The sequence below is a fragment of the Populus trichocarpa genome, chromosome 9, assembly GCF_000002775.5.
Source record: "Populus trichocarpa isolate Nisqually-1 chromosome 9, P.trichocarpa_v4.1, whole genome shotgun sequence".
NCBI lineage: Eukaryota > Viridiplantae > Streptophyta > Magnoliopsida > Malpighiales > Salicaceae > Populus > Populus trichocarpa.
Window position 1 is genome coordinate 2,941 of NC_037293.2, and position 14,062 is coordinate 17,002.

General features: G+C 47.8%; 1 long non-coding RNA gene across 1 annotated transcript; it reads right to left on the minus strand.

Moving 5' to 3' along the window:
- Positions 1–3,072: 3,072 nt before the first annotated feature.
- Positions 3,073–4,316, minus strand: LOC127905799 (uncharacterized). Its single transcript, XR_008060178.1, has 2 exons — positions 4,126–4,316; positions 3,073–3,328 (listed from the first exon to the last, which is right to left on the minus strand). It is a non-coding gene; the product is annotated as an uncharacterized LOC127905799 (long non-coding RNA).
- Between the last annotated feature and the right edge of the window lie 9,746 nt (positions 4,317–14,062).

A 14,062-nucleotide genomic window follows, 5' to 3' on the forward strand; every position in this document is an offset into this window, starting at 1 on the left:
GATAAATCTCCGATAGTATCCTGCAAGTCCCAGGAAACTACGTATTTCAGTGACCGAAGTCGGTCTTTCCCATTTCAAGACTGCTTCGACTTTTTGAGGGTCGACAAAAACACCTTCGGCTGAAATGACATGTCCCAAAAACGTCACTCTTTTCAGCCAAAATTCACATTTACTCAATTTTGCATATAACTGGTGATCTCTCAAGGTTTGTAAGGTTTGTCTCAAGTGTTCTTCGTGCTCCTTGAAAGAATTCGAGTACACCAGTATATCATCAATGAATACCACCACAAACTTATCCAGGTATGGTTGGAAAACCCGATTCATCAAATCCATGAAGAGGGCTGGGGCGTTCGTCAACCCGAACGGTAACACCAAAAATTCATAGTGTCCGTAACGAGTTCTAAATGCGGTCTTTGCTACATCCGCTTCTTTAATCTTCATCTGATAGTACCCTGATCTCAGATCTATCTTCGAAAATGCCCTCGCTCCCTTTAATTGGTCGAACAAATCATCTATCCGAGGTAACGGATACTTGTTTTTCATTGTTATTTTGTTCAACTGTCGATAGTCAATACAAAGCCTATGGGTTCCATCTTTCTTTCTTACAAATAGGACCGGTGCTCCCCAAGGAGAATTACTGGGCCGTATGAACCCCTTGTCTAATAATTCATGTAATTGAGTCTTTAACTCGTTCAGTTCTGCTGGAGCCATCCGATACGGTTGTTGGGCTATGGGTGGGACTCCAGGAAAAGTGTCTATAGACACCTCAACCTCTCGCTCCGGGGGTAGTCCTGGTAGTTCTTCTGGAAACACATCTGGGAAATCCTTCACCACAGGAATATCCTTCAATCGTGGACCTTCATCATCAGAGTTTAAGATGTATGCGAGGTATCCCATACATCCCTTTCTTAAAAGTTTTTGGGCTGTTACCACCGATATTAAAGCATTCAGTTTGGGAAATATCTCTCCTTCAAAAGTCATTTTCTCGCCCTTAGGTGTTTGAAAAGTAACAGTTTTAGCATAACAATCTATTAGTGCCTTGTATTTACTCAACCAATCCATGCCTAGTATTATGTCAAAATCATGCAGCTCTAAGGGAATCAAGTCTACTTCTGTTTCATACCCGGATAAACTAACCCCCACATCCACATATACAATATTTGTTTCAACCATGTTTCCCATTGGAGTTCCAATTACAAACCCCTTCTCTACTATTTCTACTTCCTTTCTTAATTTAGTGACACTTCTCTTAGCAATGAATGAGTGGGTGGCACCCGGATCAAACAATACATGCATATTAAAATCATTCAACAGTAGTGTACCTGCCACCACATCCGATGCAGCCCTGGCCTCCTCCTGTGTCAGGTGGAAGACCCTCCCTGGGGTCCGATCATTTTGTGCCCTCGGCTTCCCTCGACTGGAGTTTGCCCCTGATTGAGAAGATCTCACTGGCCTATTAACGGTGACTGACTGCTGGTGGCTCTGACTGGGCTGTCTATAGCTCTGTACTTGTCCGGTGTTTCTTTTGGGGCAATCCCTCTTGTAATGACCTTTCCCACCACAGTAATGACACCCTTGGCTAAGATACTGGCAGTTCCTCCACCTATGACCCTCTCCTCTGCACACAAAGCATCGCCCAGGGGAAACTGAGCAGTCCCCAGGGTGTTTTTGTCCACATTTTACACAAAAAGGATAGTCAACTCCCCTGCGGTCACCGGTCCCAGTTGAAGAGTTTGCCCTCGAGTGCGACTGTCCCGCCATCATTCTCCCACTTGACTGTTGGTGAGGCGGTAATATCAAACTCCCCTTCTTCCCGTGCTGCTCAAACACTCCACTTTTTCCTTTCTTCGGGTGCGGTGGTCTGCCGCTGAAATAGTCCCCATCTCTCTTTTTGCTTATACTCTGATACCCCCTTGGCTTTCTCCAATACATGCCTCCAGAGCTTGTGCAGCCTCAATCAACTCCCTCACCGATTTAAATCGCAAGGCGATCAATCCTTGTCTCAAATCCTGTCGTAAACCATCTCTCAACTTTTCAATCATACGTTCCTCTGTCGGCACATAATGTGGGGCGAACAATGAGAGGTCATGGAATCTCCTTTCGTACTCCAATACTGACATATCACCCTGTCTTAATGCTAAGAACTCTTGTTCTTTCACCTTGCGATGATACTTGGAATAAAACTGATTCTCAAACTCTGTCTTGAAATCACTCCAAGTTAGGGTCTCAGTCGCACGCCTCAGCTGAACTGTTTCCCACCATGTCATGGCCCTATCAGATAGTAATTGGGATGCACAATTTACCCTCAAACCCTCGGGTATGCTTATTTGAATCATTGTCTTTTCTACCTTCCTGATCCATCTTCCAGCTATCTCTGCATCTTGTTCCCCCATATACGGTTCACAACCCATTTCCCTCATACTCTTGACTAGTCGCACCAGTGGTACCACATTATCCATGGTCATGCTGGTCGTAGGGGCTGCTGGTGGAATCTGCGTGGTAGGGGTTGTTTGTGCTGCTGAACTAGCCATGCCTTCCATCACTGCTTTAACTATTTGTACAAGGAGTCCTGCATCTACATATTGTGGGGGCACACCAGTTGGAACAGTAGATGGCTGTGCTTCTGATCTTTCTCGCTGCTCCGTTGCGACTGGGGGTGTTCCCTCTGTCTGATGAGACCTCGGGCCTTCTCCTGCCACCGTATCTTCCCCCTGCAAAGTTTCGGGCGGTATTATCGGAGCATGAGATGCCGTATCATCTAAGGGATCTTCGTCTTGCCAACCTTGGGCACCTCGGTTCATGCCCCTCCTTTCTAAGGAGGGTGGCTCAGTTCGTGTCCCTTGTCGGGTGCGTACCATCCTGAAATTCATCGCAACAACACATTTATTAATGATCCTCAGGATCCATACCAAGTGCTCTGATACCAACTGTAACAACCCGGCTTTCTAAGCCCAAAACAATAGTAAATTTTTTTTTATATATATATCACATGGTGCCGGTAATCAAAGAACTTGAATCCTCACAACATCAAAATACAATCCATACAATCAACAGTTCATTCAAAAGTGAATCTTACACAAACACATAATATTAAGGTTGCATGATTTGAAGTTCATATTAAAAATATATATACATGGACATGAGTTTGCACTCTTATACTTCTAATAGCCATCACAATTTTTAAACAAAAAGGATCTAATAAAAGTTATACATTCAGTACATTGATCCCTACAAAATACATTGTGATTTAGAATGCATCTACTTAATTCCTTGCAAAAGTAGGTTCCCGTGTATCGGGTATCCTAGACATCTCGTTGGTGTGACGTCCCTGCAGCAGTACAAAACATTTAAGAGAAAACAAATACTTAATAATAATAATAATGGTAACTAACGGCCTAGCAATTAAATAAGCATTAACATTTATAATTTCTTCATGTATTTGATGTAACAATTAGTAGTACATATAGATACACAAGTTTTCAAATGCCATTCGCCAAAACTAGTCGTTTATTTGTCCCGGATTCCATAGCGATAGCTGCGTCGCTGCCAATCCTAAAATCGGCAGCCGAAACTACATCGCTGTCGATCAAGGAATCGGCAGCGAAACTGGATCGCTGCCGATGTCTGTATCGGCAGCGAAGACTGCATCGCTGCCGATCCAGAATCGGCAGCGAATACTGTGTCGCTGCCGATCCACAATCGGCAGCGAAATCATCCCTTTTTAACCCTGCCATCCATTCGGACGCCATTAGCCAAAGCTAATCATTCTTTGTCCCGGCCATCCATTCGGATGCCATTAGCCGAAGCTAATCACTATTTGTCCCGGCTATCCGTTTGGATGCCATTAGCCGAAGCTAATCAGTCCTTCATCCCGGCCATCCATTCGGACGCCATTAGCCAAAGCTAATCATTCTTTGTCCCAGCCATCCGTTTGGATGCCATTAGCCGAAGCTAATCAGTCTTTTGTCCCGGCCATCCATTCGGATGCCATTAGCCGAAGCTAATCACTCTTTTATCAACAATTAAGCGTTCGACAATTTAATATCGGTTCTAACAATATGGTAGTACTCAAGTTAAAATATTCCAAGATTCAACGTATGAAAAAGAAAGGTGCAAGTCACCTACCTGCTCCACCTGTGGGTCGTTCCTGTCTTGATGATGGTCCAATCCCGACCGCACCACCTAAGACATCAATGGTCACAAATCAGCACAGTTGTATTTATTTTATTTTTGAATCACATTCATCATCACACTTATTTCAATAGTTCATATGTTCACATTCAAGTGTTCCCTATTTTACACCATCATATCATGAAATTGTTATTAGCAATTAAGTCATTCCTGCCTAGGAGGCTTATTGTAGGAATCGGCAGCGAGAACTGGTTCGTTGCAGGCTGCCCAATTCGGCAGCGAGAACTGGTTCGCCGCAGGCTGCCAGTTCGGCAGCGAGAACTGCACCGCTGTTGGCGCCACAGTTTCGCTGCACACCGCACAACTCGGCAGCGAATATCACTTCGCTGCAGGAGGTTCAGCTGCGGCAGCCGAACAGAATTTCGCTGCGCAACACACAAATCGGCAGCGAATATCAAATCGCTGCAGGAGGTTCAGTTGCGTCAGCGAAACAGAATTTCGCTGCGCAACACACAAATCGGCAGCGAATATCAAATCGCTGCAGCAGGTTCAGTTGCGGCAGCGAAACAGAATTTCGCTGCGCAACACACAAATCGGCAGCGAATATCAAATCGCTGCAGGAGGTTCAGTTGCGTCAGCGAAACAGAATTTCGCTGCGCAACACACAAATCGGCAGCGAATATTAAATCGCTGCAGCAGGTTCAGTTGCGGCAGCGAAACAGAATTTCGCTGCGCAACACACAATTCTGCATCGGCAGCGAAAACTGCGTCGCTGCCGATTTCTGCATCAGCAGCGAAAACTGCGTCGCTGCCGATTTCTGCATCGGCAGCGAAAACTGCATTCATCATCATCTCTCTCTCTCTAAATATATATATATATATATATATTCCTTTGGGTGTTTACAGTGATGATGAGGGCTGGTCGCGCCAGGCTTGAGTAACGATTCGAAATGGCCGTAACTTTTGATCAGACCGTTGAATCGCGGTCAAACTCTTACTTGAGTTTCCGGATGCCCTTTTGCATGGAGTGGATGAGGAATCGATAATCGGTGATGATGAGGTCTGGTCGCACCAGGTTTGAGTAACGGTTCGAAATGGCCATAACTTTTGATCCGACCGTTGGATCGCGATCAAACTCTTACTGGAGTTTCCAGATGCCCTTTTGCATGGAGTGGATGAGGAATCGATACTCGGTGATGATGAGGTCTGGTCGCACCAGGCTTGAGCAACGGTTCGAAATGGCCATAACTTTTGATCCAACCGTTGGATCGCGGTCAAACTCTTACTGGACTTTCCGGATGCCCTTTTGCATGGAGTGGATGAGGAATCGATACTCGGTGATGATGAGGTCTGGTTGCCCAGGCTTGAGTAATGGTTCGAAATGGACATAACTTTTGATACCACCGTTGGATCGCGGTCAAACTCTTACTGGAGTTTCCGGATGCCCTTTTGCATGGAGTGGATGAGGAATCGATACTCGGTGATGATGAGGTCTGGTCGCGCCAGGCTTGACTAACGGTTCTAAATGGCCATAACTTTTGATGCGACCGTTGGATCGCGGTCAAACTCTTACTGGAGTTTCCGGATGCCATTTTGCATGGAGTGGATGAGGAATCGATACGCGGTGATGATGAGGTCTGGTCGCGCCAGGCTTGACTAACGGTCCGAAATGGCCATAACTTTTGATGCGAACGTTGGATCGCGGTCAAACTCTTACTGGAGTTTCCGGATGCCCTTTTGCATGGAGTGGATGAGGAATCGATACGCGGTGATGATGAGGTCTGGTCGCGCTAGGCTTGAGTCATGGTTCGAAATGGCTATAACTTTTGATCTGACAGTTGGATCGCGGTCAAACTCTTATTATAATTTCGGGATGCCATTTTCCATGGAGTGGATGACGAATCGACACTCGGTGATGATGAGGTCTGGTCGCGCCAAGCTTGATTAAAGGTTCGAAATGGCCATAACTTTTGATGCGACTGTTGGATCGCGGTTAAACTCTTACTGGAGTTTCCGTATGCCCTTTTGCGTGGAGTGGATGAGGAATCGATACTCGGTGATAATGAGGTCTGGTCGCGCCAGGCTTGAGTAACGGTTTGAAGGCATAACTTTTGATCCGACCATTGTATCCCAGTCAAACTCTTACTGGAGTTTCGGGATGCCCTTTTCCATGGAGTGGATGACGAATCGATACTCGGTGATGACGAGGTCTGGTCGCGCCAGGCTTGAGTAACGGTTCGAAATGGCCATAACTTTTGATGCGACTGTTGGATCACGGTCAAACTCTTACTGGAGTTTCTGGATGCTCTTTTGCATGGAGTGGATGAGGAATCGATACTCGGTGATGATGAGGTCTGGTCGCGCCAGGCTTGACTAACGGTTCGAAATGGCCATAACTTTTGATTCGACCGTTGTATCCCGGTCAAACTCTTACTGGAGTTTCCGGATGCCCTTTTGGATGGAGTGGATGAGGAATCGATACTCGGTGATGATGAGGTCTGGTCGCGCCAGGCTTGACTAGTGGTCCGAAATGGCCATAACTTTTGATGCGAACGTTGGATCGCGGTCAAACTCTTACTGGAGTTTCCGGATGCCCTTTTGCATGGAGTGGATGAGGAATCGATACGCGGTGATGATGAGGTCTGGTCGCGCCAGGCTTGACTAACGGTCCGAAATTGCCATAACTTTTGATGCGAACGTTGGATCGCGATCAAACTCTTACTCGAGTTTCCGGATGCCCTTTTGCATGGAGTGGATGAGGAATCGATACGCGGTGATGATGAGGTCTGGTCGCGCCAGGCTTGACTAACGGTCCGAAATGGCCATAACTTTTGATGCGAACGTTGGATCGCAGTCAAACTCTTACTGGAGTTTCCGGATGCCCTTTTAAATGGAGTGGATGAGGAATCCATACTCGGTGATGATGAGGTCTGGTAGCGCCAGGCTTGAGTAACGGTGCGAAATGGCAATAACTTTTGATGCGACTGTTGGATCGCTGTCAAACTCTTACTGGTGTTTCCGGATGCCCTTTTCCATGGAGTGGATGAAGAATCGATACTTGGTGATGACGAGGCCTGGTCGCGCCAGGCTTGAGTAACGTTTCGAAACGGCCATGACTTTTGATCCGACCGTTGGATGGCGGTCAAACTCTAACTGGAGTTTGGGGATGCTCTTTTGCATGGAGTGGATGAGGAATCGATACTCGGTGATGATGAGGTCTGGTCGGGCCAGGCTTGACTAACGGTTCGAAATGCCGATAACTTTTGATTCGACCGTTGTATCCTGGTCAAACTCTTACTGGAGTTTCTGGATGCCCTTTTCCATGGAGTGGATGACGAATCGATACTCGGTGATGATGAGGTCTGGTTGCGCCAGGCTTGAGTGACGGTTCGGAATGGCCATAACTTTTGATCCGACCGTTGGATCGCGATCAAACTCTTACTGGAGTTTCCAGATGCCCTTTTGCATGGAGTGGATGAGGAATCGATACTCGGTGATGCTGAGGTCTGGTCGCCCCAGGCTTGAGCAACGGGTCGAAATGGCCATAACTTTTGATCCAACCGTTGGATCGCGGTCAAACTCTTACTAGAGTTTCCGGATGCCCTTTTGCATGGAGTGGATGAGGAATCGATATCGGTGATGATGAGGTCTGGTCGCCCAGGCTTGAGTAATGGTTCGAAATGGACATAACTTTTGATCCCACCGTTGGATCGCGGTCAAACTCTTACTGGAGTTTCCGGATGCCCTTTTGCATGGAGTGGATGAGGAATCGATACTCGGTGATGATGAGGTCTGATCGCGCTAGGCTTGAGTCATGGTTCGAAATGGCTATAACTTTTGATCCGACAGTTGGATCGCGGTCAAACTCTTATTATAATTTCGGGATGCCATTTTCCATGGAGTGGATGACGAATCGACACTCGGTGATGATGAGGTCTGGTCGCGACAAGCTTGAGTAAAGGTTCGAAATGGCCATAACTTTTGATGCGACTGTTGGATCGCGGTTAAACTCTTACTGGAGTTTCCGGATGCCCTTTTGCGTTGAGTGGATGAGGAATCGATACTCGGTGATGATGAGGTCTGGTCGCGCCACGCTTGACTAACGGTTAAAAATGGCCATAACTTTTGATGCCACCGTTGCATCGCGGTCAAAATCTTACTTGAGTTTCTGGATGCCCTTTTGCTTGGAGTGGATGAGGAATCCATACTCGGTGATGACGAGGTCTGGTCGTGCCAGGCTTGACAAACGGTTCGAAATGGCCATAACTTTTGATGCGACCGTTTGATCGCGGTCAAAATCTAACTTGAGTTTCTGGATGCCCTTTTGCATGGAGTGGATGAAGAATGCATACTCGGTGATGATGAGGTCTGGTCGCGCCAGGCTTGACTAACGGTTCGAAATGGCCATAACTTTTGATGCGACCGTTGGATCGCGGTCAAACTCTTACTGGAGTTTCCGGATGCCCTTTTGCATGGAGTTGATGAGGAATCGATACTCGGTGATGATGAGGGCTGGTCGCGCCAGGCTTGAGTAACGGTTCGAAATGGCCGTAACTTTTGATCAGACCGTTGAATCGCGGTCAAACTCTTACTTGAGTTTCCGGATGCCCTTTTGCATGGAGTGGATGAGGAATCGATACTCGGTGATGATGAGGGCTGGTCGCGCCAGGCTTGAGTAACGGTTCGAAATGGCCGTAACTTTTGATCAGACCGTTGAATCGCGGTCAAACTCTTACTTGAGTTTCCGGATGCCCTTTTGCATGGAGTGGATGAGGAATCGATATTCGGTGATGATGAGGTCTGGTCGCGCCAGGTTTGAGTAACGGTTCGAAATGGCCATAACTTTTGATCCGACCGTTGGATCGCGGTCAAACTCTTACTGGACTTTCCGGATGCCCTTTTGCATGGAGTGGATGAGGAATCGATACTCGGTGATGATGAGGTCTGGTCGCCCAGGCTTGAGTAAGGGTTCGAAATGGACATAACTTTTGATACCACCGTTGGATCGCGGTCAAACTCTTACTGGAGTTCCGGATGCCCTTTTGCATGGAGTGGATGAGGAATCGATACTCGGTGATGATGAGGTCTGGTCGCGCTAGGCTTGAGTCATGGTTCGAAATGGCTATAACTTTTGATCCGACAGTTGGATCGCGGTCAAACTCTTATTATAATTTCGGGATGCCATTTTCCATGGAGTGGATGACGAATCGACACTCGGTGATGATGAGGTCTGGTCGCGCCAAGCTTGAGTAAAGGTTCGAAATGGCCATCACTTTTGATGCGACTGTTGGATCGCGGTTAAACTCTTATTGGAGTTTCCGGATGCCCTTTTGCGTGGAGTGGATGAGGAATCGATACTCGGTGATAATGAGGTCTGGTCGCGCCAGGCTTGAGTAACGGTTTGAAGGCATAACTTTTGATCCGACCATTGTATCCCAGTCAAACTCTTACTGGAGTTTCGGGATGCCCTTTTCCATGGAGTGGATGACGAATCGATACTCGGTGATGACGAGGTCTGGTCGCGCCAGGCTTGAGTAACGGTTCAAAATGGCCATAACTTTTGATGCGACTGTTGGATCACGGTCAAACTCTTACTGGAGTTTCTGGATGCTCTTTTGCATGGAGTGGATGAGGAATCGATACTCGGTGATGATGAGGTCTGGTCGAGCCAGGCTTGACTAACGGTTCGAAATGGCCATAACTTTTGATTCGACCGTTGTATCCCGGTCAAACTCTTACTGGAGTTTCCGGATGCCCTTTTGGATGGAGTGGATGAGGAATCGATACTCGGTGATGATGAGGTCTGGTCGCGCCAGGCTTGACTAACGGTCCGAAATGGCCATAACTTTTGATGCGAACGTTGGATCGCGGTCAAACTCTTACTGGAGTTTCCGGATGCCCTTTTGCATGGAGTGGATGAGGAATCGATACGCGGTGATGATGAGGTCTGGTCGCGCCAGGCTTGACTAACGGTCCGAAATTGCCATAACTTTTGATGCGAACGTTGGATCGCGATCAAACTCTTACTCGAGTTTCCGGATGCCCTTTTGCATGGAGTGGATGAGGAATCGATACGCGGTGATGATGAGGTCTGGTCGCGCCAGGCTTGACTAACGGTCCGAAATGGCCATAACTTTTGATGCGAACGTTGGATCGCAGTCAAACTCTTACTGGAGTTTCCGGATGCCCTTTTAAATGGAGTGGATGAGGAATCCATACTCGGTGATGATGAGGTCTGGTAGCGCCAGGCTTGAGTAACGGTGCGAAATGGCAATAACTTTTGATGCGACTGTTGGATCGCTGTCAAACTCTTACTGGTGTTTCCGGATGCCCTTTTCCATGGAGTGGATGAAGAATCGATACTTGGTGATGATGAGGCCTGGTCGCGCCAGGCTTGAGTAACGTTTCGAAACGGCCATGACTTTTGATCCGACCGTTGGATGGCGGTCAAACTCTAACTGGAGTTTGGGGATGCTCTTTTGCATGGAGTGGATGAGGAATCGATACTCGGTGATGATGAGGTCTGGTCGGGCCAGGCTTGACTAACGGTTCGAAATGCCGATAACTTTTGATTCGACCGTTGTATCCTGGTCAAACTCTTACTGGAGTTTCTGGATGCCCTTTTCCATGGAGTGGATGACGAATCGATACTCGGTGATGATGAGGTCTGGTTGCGCCAGGCTTGAGTGACGGTTCGAAATGGCCATAACTTTTGATCCGACCGTTGGATCGCGATCAAACTCTTACTGGAGTTTCCAGATGCCCTTTTGCATGGAGTGGATGAGGAATCGATACTCGGTGATGATGAGGTCTGGTCGCCCCAGGCTTGAGCAACGGGTCGAAATGGCCATAACTTTTGATCCAACCGTTGGATCGCGGTCAAAATCTTACTAGAGTTTCCGGATGCCCTTTTGCATGGAGTAGATGAGGAATCGATACTCGGTGATGATGAGGTCTGGTCGAGCCAGGCTTGACTAACGGTTCTAAATGGCCATAACTTTTGATGCGACCGTTGGATCGCGGTCAAACTCTTACTGGAGTTTCCGGATGCCCTTTTGCATGGAGTGGATGAGGAATCGATACGCGGTGATGATGAGGTCTGGTCGCGCCAGGCTTGACTAACGGTCCGAAATGGCCATAACTTTTGATGCGAACGTTGGATCGCGGTCAAACTCTTACTGGAGTTTCCGGATGCCCTTTTGCATGGAGTGGATGAGGAATCGATACGCGGTGATGATGAGGTCTGGTCGCGCTAGGATTGAGTCATGGTTCGAAATGGCTATAACTTTTGATCCGACAGTTGGATCGCGGTCAAACTCTTATTATAATTTCGGGATGCCATTTTCCATGGAGTGGATGACGAATCGACACTCGGTGATGATGAGGTCTGGTCGCGCCAAGCTTGATTAAAGGTTCGAAATGGCCATAACTTTTGATTCGACCGTTGTATCCCGGTCAAACTCTTACTGGAGTTTCCGGATGCCCTTTTGGATGGAGTGGATGAGGAATCGATACTCGGTGATGATGAGGTCTGGTCGCGCCAGGCTTGACTAACGGTCCGAAATGGCCATAACTTTTGATGCGCACGTTGGATCGCGGTCAAACTCTTACTGGAGTTTCCAGATGCCCTTTTGCATGGAGTGGATGAGGAATCGATACTCGGTGATAATGAGGTGGTCGCGCCAGGCTTGAGTAACGGTTCGAAATGGCCATAACTTTTTATCCGAATGTTGGATCGCGGTCAAACTCTTAATGGAGTTTCCGGATGCCCTTTTGCATGGAGTAGATGAGGAATCGATACTCGGTGATGATGAGGTCTGGTCGAGCCAGGCTTGACTAACGGTTCTAAATGGCCATAACTTTTGATGCGACCGTTGGATCGCGGTCAAACTCTTACTGGAGTTTCCGGATGCCCTTTTGCATGGAGTGGATGAGGAATCGATACGCGGTGATGATGAGGTCTGGTCGCGCCAGGCTTGACTAACGGTCCGAAATGGCCATAACTTTTGATGCGAACGTTGGATCGCGGTCAAACTCTTACTGGAGTTTCCGGATGCCCTTTTGCATGGAGTGGATGAGGAATCGATACGCGGTGATGATGAGGTCTGGTCGCGCTAGGATTGAGTCATGGTTCGAAATGGCTATAACTTTTGATCCGACAGTTGGATCGCGGTCAAACTCTTATTATAATTTCGGGATGCCATTTTCCATGGAGTGGATGACGAATCGACACTCGGTGATGATGAGGTCTGGTCGCGCCAAGCTTGATTAAAGGTTCGAAATGGCCATAACTTTTGATTCGACCGTTGTATCCCGGTCAAACTCTTACTGGAGTTTCCGGATGCCCTTTTGGATGGAGTGGATGAGGAATCGATACTCGGTGATGATGAGGTCTGGTCGCGCCAGGCTTGACTAACGGTCCGAAATGGCCATAACTTTTGATGCGCACGTTGGATCGCGGTCAAACTCTTACTGGAGTTTCCAGATGCCCTTTTGCATGGAGTGGATGAGGAATCGATACTCGGTGATAATGAGGTGGTCGCGCCAGGCTTGAGTAACGGTTCGAAATGGCCATAACTTTTTATCCGAATGTTGGATCGCGGTCAAACTCTTAATGGAGTTTCCGGATGCCCTTTTGCATGGAGTAGATGAGGAATCGATACTCGGTGATGATGAGGTCTGGTCGAGCCAGGCTTGACTAACGGTTCTAAATGGCCATAACTTTTGATGCGACCGTTGGATCGCGGTCAAACTCTTACTGGAGTTTCCGGATGCCCTTTTGCATGGAGTGGATGAGGAATCGATACGCGGTGATGATGAGGTCTGGTCGCGCCAGGCTTGACTAACGGTCCGAAATGGCCATAACTTTTGATGCGAACGTTGGATCGCGGTCAAACTCTTACTGGAGTTTCCGGATGCCCTTTTGCATGGAGTGGATGAGGAATCGATACGCGGTGATGATGAGGTCTAGTCGCGCTAGGATTGAGTCAGGGTTCGAAATGGCTATAACTTTTGATCCGACAGTTGGATCGCGGTCAAACTCTTATTATAATTTCGGGATGCCATTTTCCATGGAGTGGATGACGAATCGACACTCGGTGATGATGAGGTCTGGTCGCGCCAAGCTTGATTAAAGGTTCGAAATGGCCATAACTTTTGATGCGACTGTTGGATCGCGGTTAAACTCTAACTGGAGTTTCCGGATGCCCTTTTGCGTGGAGTGGATGAGGAATCGATACTCGGTGATAATGAGGTCTGGTCGCGCCAGGCTTGAGTAACGGTTTGAAGGCATAACTTTTGATCCGACCATTGTATCCCGGTCAAACTCTTACTGGAGTTTCAGGATGCCCTTTTCCATGGAGTGGATGACGAATCGATACTCGGTGATGACGAGGTCTGGTCGCGCCAGGCTTGACTAACGGTTCGAAATGGCCATAACTTTTGATGCGACCGTTGGATCGCGGTCAAACTCTTACTGGAGTTTCCGGATGCCCTTTTGCATGGAGTGGATGAGGAATCGATACTCGGTGATGATGAGGGCTGGTCGCGCCAGGCTTGAGTAACGGTTCGAAATGGCCGTAACTTTTGATCAGACCGTTGAATCGCGGTCAAACTCTTACTTGAGTTTCCGGATGCCCTTTTGCATGGAGTGGATGAGGAATCGATACTCGGTGATGATGAGGGCTGGTCGCGCCAGGCTTGAGTAACGGTTCGAAAGGGCCGTAACTTTTGATCAGACCGTTGAATCGCGGTCAAACTCTTACTTCAGTTTCCGGATGCCCTTTTGCATGGAGTGGATGAGGAATCGATATTCGGTGATGATGAGGTCTGGTCGCGCCAGGTTTGAGTAACGGTTCGAAATGGCCATAACTTTTGATCCGACCGTTGGATCGCGGTCAAACTCTTACTGGAGTTTCCGGATGCCCTTTTG